Raw genomic sequence first — 11119 nt, 5'->3', positions numbered from 1 at the left:
CAGACCCTGCTGTCAGGAATGAACAGGAGACTGTTCTCATTGGCTGCTCAGCCGCCATCCTTTGTGTGGCTAGATCATCACCAGGCCTCCAGTTGTTGTTCTGTGTGGACCATGGGGTGTGCCCTGGGCCTGGATATTGCCCCACATGGGGATCAGACCATCAGAGGTATCTCTGAGAATCGTTCAAGTTTTCATAAATACAAAATGCTGCATAATGAAATTGCTGAGAAGTGAGGCTATGTGGATTCTGTTTACCTCCATCCTTTGGATATCCAAGAAAAATGATGACCTTCCTCACGGCAGATTAATTCTTGTACTTTTTATCAAGACTACATGATATTCAGCCTTATGTGGGAATTTTCTTCATCAATGAACTCTGTTTATCGGTAGCTTTAATCTTCTTCCTAGAAAGACTTCCTTTAGTCCATAATCAAGCAAGTCGATTCTTTCCCAATTTAAAAGAAGAAGAAGAAGGCCCTTCCCCCAAATGAGGGCAATACTACAGTAAAAAAGAACACATCTGTATGTTCTAACAACAAAAGTAATGAGCATAGTGTCTAACACAAAAATGTAGTGAAAAGAAGCTGGGATGTTACCGTTGATCTCCGATTCAGTATATCCTACATGACCAGGATCCCCAAGCTCTAGATGGAAAATGAGTATGTGGGAACCAACTTTGGAGGGACAAGATGATTCAAATCAATTAATCAATCGTTTTCTAACTATTCCCACAAGATATTGCACAAGGTGGAGTAATGAAGCCACTATTTCTATGCTGTGGGTCTTTATATTAAGTTGAAGAAATGGGGGGTTCCGCCCCACTTGAAAGATTGAGAAACTAAACAAGGAAGGACTACAGTTATGTTTATGAGAAATAAGAGATGTCATAGCTGTAAAGTCTTCTTTCCCTTAGAACTTTTAGCAATGCCATTGAGAGTAAGGTTACTACCAGTATAAACTTCCACCGTCTATTTTATGAATAAATAAACTACTTGAAATCTTCAATTATTTATTGTTCATAGCAGTTTTTGCTTTAACCTTCTGTTGATTAAAATGCATCTGCGTGTCTTGACAATGAAGCAGCAAACTGTTTCAATATATTATTGATTGACTCATCAAAAGTCCTTCCTTTACTGAAGGATTTAAAATGTAAATAACCATAACAAAAAAATTCCTATAATTTGGTATTCTGTTCCATTTATATTCTTGCCACTAGCAAACATGTTTCTCAAAACTTCTTTTGTGCGTGTGAAAAAAAAAAGATACTGTCAATAAAATGTAGTATCTTGAATTGGACCTGGGAAAATTGTGCAGATCTTAATACGGTTTGCAGGTTAGATAATAGTATTCTCGCAATGCTTAACTCTCGGTTGCTTTGAGAAATATAACCTGGTTACATAACATGCTAGTTAATGCTAGGGGAAGCTGGATGAAAAGTATCCAAAACATTCTATGTTATCTTTGTGACTCGTCAATAAATTTTAAAATATTCAAATTAATAAGAGTTGTTTTAAACTAGCTCATATTAAGAAATGGTTCTAAAACATTACGATCACTGTAGGAGAGCACATCCACTGGTTATGTTTGCATATTTGTCATCAGAAAGCAAGCACCTGAATCCACAAAGACACTAGTATATTCTGAGCAGTGGCCAGCCTCCTCTTCTTTAATAAGTAAACGTGAGCTTACAGTTGCTCCAATGTTACTGCCTGGCCATCGCAGGGATAGGAAATGAAGTGCCAGGAGATAAAATTGATTTTTTACTCCTTCTGCTAGATAATAATGCCTAACATCTATCTTGCTTTTAAGATCAAGGCTAGGAAGTAAGACACAGCCTGCAGGGGAAAAAAAAATCAAAATCAATAGTATGCATTATATCCTGGCCACATATGAGTCATATTGAATTGAATGCTGTAGATACAGGACAGAGCAAGTGATATCAATTCTGAATTATTTTTCAAGATCAGAGTTTGTGATCATTTCCCTGTGCCACGGTTAGGTTTCTCTCGTCCTAGGAAAGCACCGTACATTAAAATGGATAAGCATGTGAGTGTAGCGAAGGGGTGAAGGAATGTGCTAGAGATTAGGCCAAAATTAAAGATAGAATAATGCAGACTCAGAGGATGGGATGCTTTGATAGGATGAGCTGTGTATCTACATAAAGCATATTTTTCTTTGTATATGTTATAATCTACCAATAAAAGGAATATTTTTTTTAAAAAGAGAGAGTGAAGGATCCTAGCCTTAAGAAACCTTGCAGATTCCTGACCCACCAGACTAACCACTGGTCTAAGTGGCTATCAAATGAGGACAAATAAAACTGAAACTGAAATGCATTTGTAACACACAAACTAATTTCAAATGAGCAAACAAAGAATGCTGTAGATTTGGAAACTGGTTTCCTTGTATTGGCACCTTCATATAGCGAATGGGGTACAAATATGGATGGTCAGATCTGGGGGAAACAGAAGCAAAAACTGGGGATTCACACATCCCTCTCCTGCGTTTGCATTAAGCACCTACTGTCATCTCTATGAGCGGGAATCAATTCTGTATGGTGGGTTTGGTTTAGGTTTTAGTGTGCTTAGCAAACAAACAATCAAAGAAACCCTGGTGGTGCTGTTTGGTAAGCTTTTAGCTGCTAATCAAAAATGGTCAAATCCAGCAACATCTTTGAGGGAGAAAAAAGTTCCCCTGAATATTTAAAACTTTAGAATCCTTCTACCACATCACTGAGTCAGAACCCAAGCCACAGCAGTGGATTTGGCTTTCTTGTTGTTGGCTTAAGGGGATGTTAAAAGGAAAGAAATCTAATACCATAGGGTATCTACATGTACTGAGCTGTAGATAAAAATAGTGATCTAGGCTTTTTTATATAATACATAATTCTCACTGACATTCATAGGATGGCAGAATGAATAGGGAGTGAAAAATATACTTCATTTCCATTTAAGCCTTATCCTTAGCAGAATCTGCTCTGTTTAAATGTAGCCATATGATTCACAGCCCTAATGTGAGTATAGAGACATCAGGAAATATTAGGCATGCCTATGTCAGAGCCTGCATCTTAAACTGATGTAATTCTCAGCATGCCTGCATTTTAGATGAAAAATAATACAATTATAATGTTCAGAGTGAGGTTTGGAATTTTTCAACACCAAATGTGCTTTTGATATTCAAAGGGAGGATAATCAAACTCTCCATGTCACAATTGGTAAACTTCCAGAATTGTAGCTATGCAATCACCTAATGATTATTACGCAAACTTAAAATTCCTAATAAGAAGTGTTCATACTCACTGAGTGTTTATAGCCACCACTCACCAATCGGTCTGTCCACCAGTTTGTCCTACTGGGGTGGCTCGCATGTTGCTACAACACTGGAAGTAATGTCACCATGGTTTCAATACCGGGTCACCCGTGGTACATAGGCTTCAGCACAGCTTCCAGACTAAGACAGACTGTGAAGAAAGGCGGAGTGATCTGCTTCTAAATATTCACTGATGAAAGCTGAGGGATCAGAGCTGAATATTGACTGACTGGCTGGCTTTGGGCATGTCATCAGGAAGGATCCCTCACAGGAAGAAGGCATCGTGTTTGGCAAAATGGAGAGCAATAATGGCATTCCATCCAGAATGAGATGGATTAGGCCCATATCCCCATGATATATTCAAACTTGTGGATGGTGTAGGGACAAACCGTGTTTTATACTGTTGACCAAAAGGTTGCCATGAGTCAGAGACAACTTGACAGTAGCAAACAAACACCATGACAACTTACTACCTGGGGTAAGAGGTCATGTTGTGCTTCTCAATAAACAGACGTCCAATCAATAGCCAGTAAGTGATTGACCTGTCATTCAAACTAAGGAATCCAGAGGCCACCCTCATCATCCTTTCTGGACAATGCTGTCATCTCAGTCAAATCATTTAATTAGGATCACAGAATTTCTTCTCCTCTGAAAAATGAGCAATTGTTCTCAGGACTTAAAGCAGGTAGCATCTTTTTCCCTCCTCTACCAAAAAATGCTATTGTGTTACTTTCCCCCTAGATCTTTTTTTTTCTTTAATTCATTAATTTATTTTATTATTATTTAAATCATTTTATTGGGGCTCATCCAACTCTCATCGTAATCCATATATACATCCATTGTGTCAAGCACATTTTGTACATTTGTTGCCCCCATCATTCTGACTTTACCCCCTTTAGTAAAGACAATTTTGAATTTTCCAGCTTCAAAACTAAAATAAGTATCAAAATCATAAAATAGGAAAAGGGAAGAAGAAAGGTTGAACATGATTAGGGGGAAAGTGAAACTTCAGAGCTAGATAATACAGAAAAGGACAGCAAAGTATGTACTATTTGCTTGTCTTCGTCACTGGGAGAGGCATGGAGATACTCTGCCAGGGTGGCCTATCTTACTCCTAGCAGGACAAACAAACCAGCCTTTAGCCATCAGCAAGCAATGGGGAAGCACACAAGAGACCCAAGATCTGAGAAAGTCCTCTATCCCCCCGCCCACCTAAAAGAGAGGTCTCAGATAAGATGCCCAGGCTGCCGACACTGAGCTTTGTCCTGGCCTAGAGCTCATGTGTGAGGAAGCAAGGATCAGACCATGCATCCACCAGGGGCTGCTCCCCACCAAGACTGCAGCATGGCAGGCACCATGGACTGCCCATCACAGTGATTCCCACTCTGCCCGGGGCTTAGGCCAAAAGGAGGGGGCTGTTCTTCCCAATGAGGAACAGATTATAAATATAAGGAAAATAAATTTCAAAAGAATTATGAAGACGTTAAGAAGCGACACGAATGTCCCAATCAGCAGTTTTCTGAGGTAAATGGTTCCCACAGAACAAGTATCAGTGCCAGGTTGGCCACTGGGGTTCTGCTGATGGCAGCCTAAGGTTGACAGAAAGCACTCAAGTTCTGCCAAGAGATGATCTGTATTGGGAGTCCCAAGTCTCCTCTGTATCCCATCTTAGCTCATGTACTAAACGGCTTTATTATTTGATAAGTATTAAATGTAACCACTAGACCCTTCAGGATCACGAAACAATGAACTCAGAAAGTTGAAGGGTTGCCAATGTTAACCTCCCAAACTCTCCTTTTCTTCCACACACTAAGTCTTTGGCCAGCTGGCAACTAGCATGGTCTCTGTCCACACTTCCACAATGACCACATCTATCATTTTAAAAGCTAATAAACACTAGCATTTTTACAGAGTAGAGAGCACATGGTAGCTTCTCCCTTTAATCCGGAGTGCTTTCTAGAAAGCGTGTTTAACTCTCTTATGTGCTATCCATTTCACATTTAAAGTCCCAAAATAGGAGCTTAATTAAAGAGGGTGAAATGCATCTTCTGTAGCCAAGCCATCAGTGGAGAATACTTCCAGTACAGCAAGCACCCACTCTGTCTCCCTGCTGTGATTTAGAGCAGCACGTGGTTGAAATCCCCAGTTGGTTCTTTCTGTGAAACCGGCAGTGAATGGGAAAGGCCTCCCAGAACCTCAGAGCTGGCTGAAAGATCTGCACAAGTAGCTCTGTTTGGTGTCAAAGCCCCCATCTGGATCCGCACTGTGGGTACATCATCTGCTTATCTGCCTGGCCCGGATGTGACTGTGTGGAATTCAGTACACATGTGTCAGCTTTTTCTCCGTGAGAGGAAGGCGAGCCTGTGGGGAGTCATGATGTGTGTGTGTGTGTGTATTTATAGGCAGAAGAGAGAGAAAACCTTGAACCAAATTCCTAGTCAATTGTTGGGACTTTTTTCATATGGGTAGGAGTTTCTTGGGGCTACAGTAGTAAATTACCCCAAATAGAGTAATTAAAATTTCTTTCTTAAAATAAATGTATTTACCTACTGTTCTGTAGGCTGGAAGTCCAACCTCATGGTATCTGGCAGGTTTTTGATCTCTCTGGAAGTTTAGGGCAAAACCTTTCCTTCTTTTATCCCAGGAGTGCTGGCAATATAGTGGGTCATGCTTTGGGCTGCCAGCCGGAACGTCAGCAGTTCGTGCCCACTAGCCTCTCCGTCGGAGAAAGATGAGACTTTTGTCCCCTCCTGAATGAGTTATAACCCCCAAATCTACAGAGAGAGTTCTACTGTGTCTTATACTGTGGCTAGGGATTGGATTTGACTCCATAGCAGGGATTTTGGTTTTGTTTCTGACCTTGACATTGCATCACGCTGGTCTCTACTTGTCATTATGGGATCATTGTTTCCTTTGTGTCTGTTGAACTTTTCCCTTAAAGACACTAGTTATACTCAAGGTAAGACACACTCTTGTCCAGTCAACCTTGTCTTAACCTAACAAGTCACATCTACCACAAAGACCTTATTGCAAAAAAGATCACACCCTGAGGATCTAGGTGCACATGATGTTGGCAGGTGGCGTGGGATGGGGGACAAGGGGAGTAGCATTCAACCCAATTTAGGATGTACTCAAACAATCCTGCTCTTCCTAATGGTATTAACTTGTTGGTGGATCCTTAGTAGCTCCTTAAATGTAGTGTTTCATTTTTATTGTTCTGGTCATGGAATTGTTGAGTGGGATATGCATTGCCCTTAGACTCCATTGTCCTGGAATTTTATCTCATCATAAGTCAGTGGCTTTTGAAGAAGACACAAGTGTTCAAATCCCAAGCCTGCCCCATTCTCAAACATTGAGGGGTTTATCAAGCACGTTTTAATGTGTGAAGCACTAAGACTACATGAGAGCAATAAGACTGTGCTACGATATTTAAATTGTGCTGTTGACAACAGACAGCACGTAATGCACATCTAAGGTCTGAGGCGGACTTCAGGATTAAGAGGAAAACGAAACCGGTGAGGGGTGCCCCAGAAGGGTTGGCCAGTACGAGAAGCAGAGAACCATACAGACCTCTGAGGGAATGGTGTATTGAGCAGAGGAAATGGTAAGTGCAGTGCCCACGAATGGACGCGTCTTCTTGAGGAAAGACAATGAGACCAATGTGGATGAGTAGACAAGAATGAGGAAGACATGGTCACTTTGATAAATCTACCTTTGAGTTTTATCTTCCAGCTAAATATGGAGATAATAGTGCATAAACTCTGGAGATCATTATAGGGGGTGGAGTAAAAATCCCTATGACTTTATCTCCATTCCTGGTTCAAGGTTAATGAGCTTAGTGGTCTTCACTTTGTCCTCTTCCACAGATCTTTCCTCTTCCCATCTGTCTGACCTGATGTCCTAGAAGGCTGACCACTGTGAACTGTGGCTTCCAGAGTCTCCTGTCAGCTAGTTGGTTGGTCTCCAATAAAGTATGGTGAAATTGAGACACTGATAGACTAAAGGTCTGGAAAAGAGGGACACGTGTACTTTCTTTCCACGGTCTTTCTGTTTGGGTGCTGATTCTAGCAGTAATTGTATTTCTCCAAACCTGGAACTACTGAGCCCTGGTGGGGTAGTGGGCTTCTTGGGCTGCTAACTGCAACATCAATGGTTCAAAACCACCCGCTACTCTGAGGGAGAAATATGAGGCTTTGTACTCCCCTAAAGAGCCACTGTTTCTGAAACCCACAAGGGTAATTCTACTCTTCCCTGTAGTGTCTCTGTGATTCAGAATAGACACGATGCCAGTGAACGAGAGCTTCAGATGGGACACACTCCCTCCAGATTTCATGGGCATTTCCCACGCTCCCTCCCTCGTGCCACCACTTTCGAGAGCCTCAAGGTACACGTGATCTCTTCATTGGGTGCTTTTGTTTCCCTACCCCTGACAGAGATTAGTAGAGTTGGTTTTTATTTTGTTGTTGTTGTTTTCATTTGAACCATCTTGCAAGAGTTCTATTTACAGCCAGGACTGTATATAGGTATTTGACTGATATCGTAGGTATTTGAGATAGTTGAGTTTGGTGTCAATTTGACTGGTCAGGATTTTCAATGGCTTGATTATGAGTTGGAATTGGTTTCATGGCAGTGAGTTGGTTTTGGTTTGGATAGTGCACAAATAGTCCTAGTGCTGGCTTCTGCCCCAACAGAAAGCTAGGCAATCAAAAGCATTTGCCCATTTTTTCAATTTTTCCAAGGAAAAATTGAAGTTTTCATCTATGTCAAGGAAGAAGTCTCTCAATTTTTTGGTTCCCCAAAATTAGGCCCAGCAATACAAAAAAAAAAAAAGATTCTTGAACAATTCCTATAATTTTTCATTGGTGGGATTTAAAAAAGAAAAGAAAAACTTTTAGAGAAAATTGGGTTCCTTATATCTCCTGAGGAGTTTAGTACATGGAAAGTCGAGAACAGGACAATAATATATATATAAAATACTATATATTATAATAATAATATATAATAAATAATAATGAATCTCATCATAATCAAGGAAAGACATTTCTGAACTGTTTCTACTTCTGAAGAACATAGAGAAGAGTCTTCGTTCATTTTTCCACCAAAGAAGAAGAATGTCGGGCGCTGTGGTGTGGTGGAAAGGGGAGCCTTGGGCTATTAGTGTACTTGGTTTTCTACTCAGATAATGAGTTACATGTGGATTAGCCCCTGGTGAATCCCCTCTGACCATAGACCAGGGATGTGAATAGCCTAGTTATTGTGCAGAATTCACTAGAAAGTAGACTTGTAGATGTAGTTAGGTTAAAGTTTAGCATCTTATCATTTGATTCCCCCTTATGATCCATTTAAATTTGTTCTAGTTTTTTAATATTCTGTGCTTTCTTTTCTATTGAGGTTTTTATTTACATTGCTGTTAGCTTTATAAAATTAATATTTTTCTGTATATGAAATTCAGGATAGGTAAATCTATAGAGGCAGATTGTAGATTAGTGTGCCTTGGGGATATGGAACTATAGATAATAGATTAATAATTCTTTAGGGGCAGAGAAGGGGTGATTGGGGGGGCAGGGGGAGCTAATAACAATGAATATAGGATCTAGAACACAAGAATATAGAACACATCCTAATACTGATTGTGATTATTGCACAACTCATCTTGATGTGATTGAACTATTGAATTGTGTAGCATGTGAATTATATACACCATTAAAACTGTTGGGGGAAGAGAACATCCCACATCAGGAAATCCACGGTGGCAGTTCTACCCTGTCCTATAGGGTCGCTATGAGAGGGAGTCAATCAATAGCAGTGAATTCTGATTGTGACTAGGAAAATGAACTAGGTCATTTAGGGTCCTTTCTAGGCCTCTATTAAATGCACAAGAGAGTAGATGTTTCCCATTTAAAAAGCCTTCCTTTTTTTTGGACCTCAATCTGTGTTACCTTTCAAATTCACACACAATACACTCCTTTATGGAAATGTTTTTGTAAAAGTGCACCACGTTCCATTGTACGGGTAATAAAAAACAACCGAAGCCAAAGCAAAAACAACAGAAATGGCTCTGATGTCAGGGCAGCATTTATAAATTACTCTAAGTCTTCTTTAAGAATTCACAGACAATTGCCTGCTTCCTCTCATGTTTTTGCTTGATTTAGAGCCCCCCCCCCCACTGTGCACAGTCTGCTTACAGAGGGGCCATAAAAAAGGAAGAGAGAACAAATCAGATGTTCAAGCAGATGACTACGGTTTTCAGTGTGTTTGCTTTGACCTTGAAATCCAGACGCTAATTATTCTGCTAACCTTCCCACAGGTCGCAGAGCAAAACCTGATGCTGTGATCTCTAAAAAGTAGTTGCCTATTGGAAAGTCTCTTTGTGATGTCCATCTCAAATGTGCATTGAACAATCTTCCATATCGCAAATAAAGGAGAACCATGTTGATGATGTGCTCTCAAGTTCCTCATTTCCATTTGACAGGTCATCTGTTCTGAGAGCCACTTGTTGCAAGAACAGATAGCTCCTTCCTCAGCACCCAGGAAATTGTGTTTCTCGTTAAAGTTTTAAAAATAACATCTACTTTAACTCTAAACCTTTAGCCAGACTGCTATAGCCTTCTGCACAGTCATGATTATTTCTCTATGGAAAACGTTTTTGTTTTCAAACAGAGACATTTGAGGTGTAGTCTTGATTTGGCATTTAGTGCGGAAGTATAGCCCTCAGGACGTCATTTCACCCCTACATCTCAGTTTTAAACCTGAACGTATTATATCTTCCCCTTCACACACACACAAAGCTATTAGATAAATCAATTCAGTTATGGACCTCCTCATGCTGGGGAACCTTTAGAAGGTCAGGGCATAGAATTTTTCTTTAAGTTGGTATTTTATTTAGCTAAGGAAAATTGGTAGATACTCAGCTAGTGTTGCCAGAGGAGAGAGTGGTAGATAGTAAAACCAGACTCACTGTCATATGATTCAACTGTGATTCATAGGGATGGGCTAGAACCGTCCCTGTGAATTTCCTCAAGTGCTTCAGGGGTTTTCTATCTGATTTCCTGTTTGTAGCAACTGATAGAGATTATATCTGGAAATTTGATCAGATATAGATATAAATCACAGCAGATTGGTGCTCTCCCTGATCTCAGGGAAATTGTCTTTTAATAGAGGAAAACAGACAAGTTAAAAAAAATGAATGTCAACTATGAAAGCTAATTGATACTGAGTCAATTCTGATTCACAGTGACCCTACACATTGCAACATAGACTATGATCCATAGGGTTTCATGGCTGTGCCCTTTTGGAAGCAGATCAGCAGGCCTTTTTGCCAAGGCAACTGTGTGAACTTCTGAGCATTTCACTGTTGCCATCAGCCAGGGACTCATGCCAAGTACAATACCACAAGGAACACATGCACCACCACCGTGCAACAAACTGACAGACAAGTGTGGAAGGTGATGGGGAAGATCTTATTTCAAGTTGGATTATCAAGAAAAACCTCTTTTACAAAATGGCATTTAAGCAGAGGCCTGAGAGAAGGGGAAGGGCCAGGTGCGCATTTTTGGAAGCGGAGAATTCCAGAAGAGAGAATAGTAAATACAAAGGCACCTTAGGCAAGAAGGAGCGGAAATCACTGGAAAATAACAAAGAGTTCATTCTGGTTGATTTATCTAGAGACATTTCTTGGTGAGAAAATTTTCTAAAAAGTATGTGCACACCAGGATCAGCTTATATCTTATAAGCAACTCTCCTAAAAATGCAGTTTATTTATTGCTAAAGCTTCATTTCCAAAGGAAAAATCAAGTAGGATGGGGTTTCA

This window comes from Echinops telfairi, unplaced genomic scaffold (assembly GCF_000313985.2).
Source record: "Echinops telfairi isolate 266 unplaced genomic scaffold, ASM31398v2 ScPeMD7_18;HRSCAF=68, whole genome shotgun sequence".
Taxonomy (NCBI): domain Eukaryota; kingdom Metazoa; phylum Chordata; class Mammalia; order Afrosoricida; family Tenrecidae; genus Echinops; species Echinops telfairi.
The sequence above is the reverse complement of the archived record's forward strand: the minus strand, read 5'-3'. Positions refer to the sequence as shown.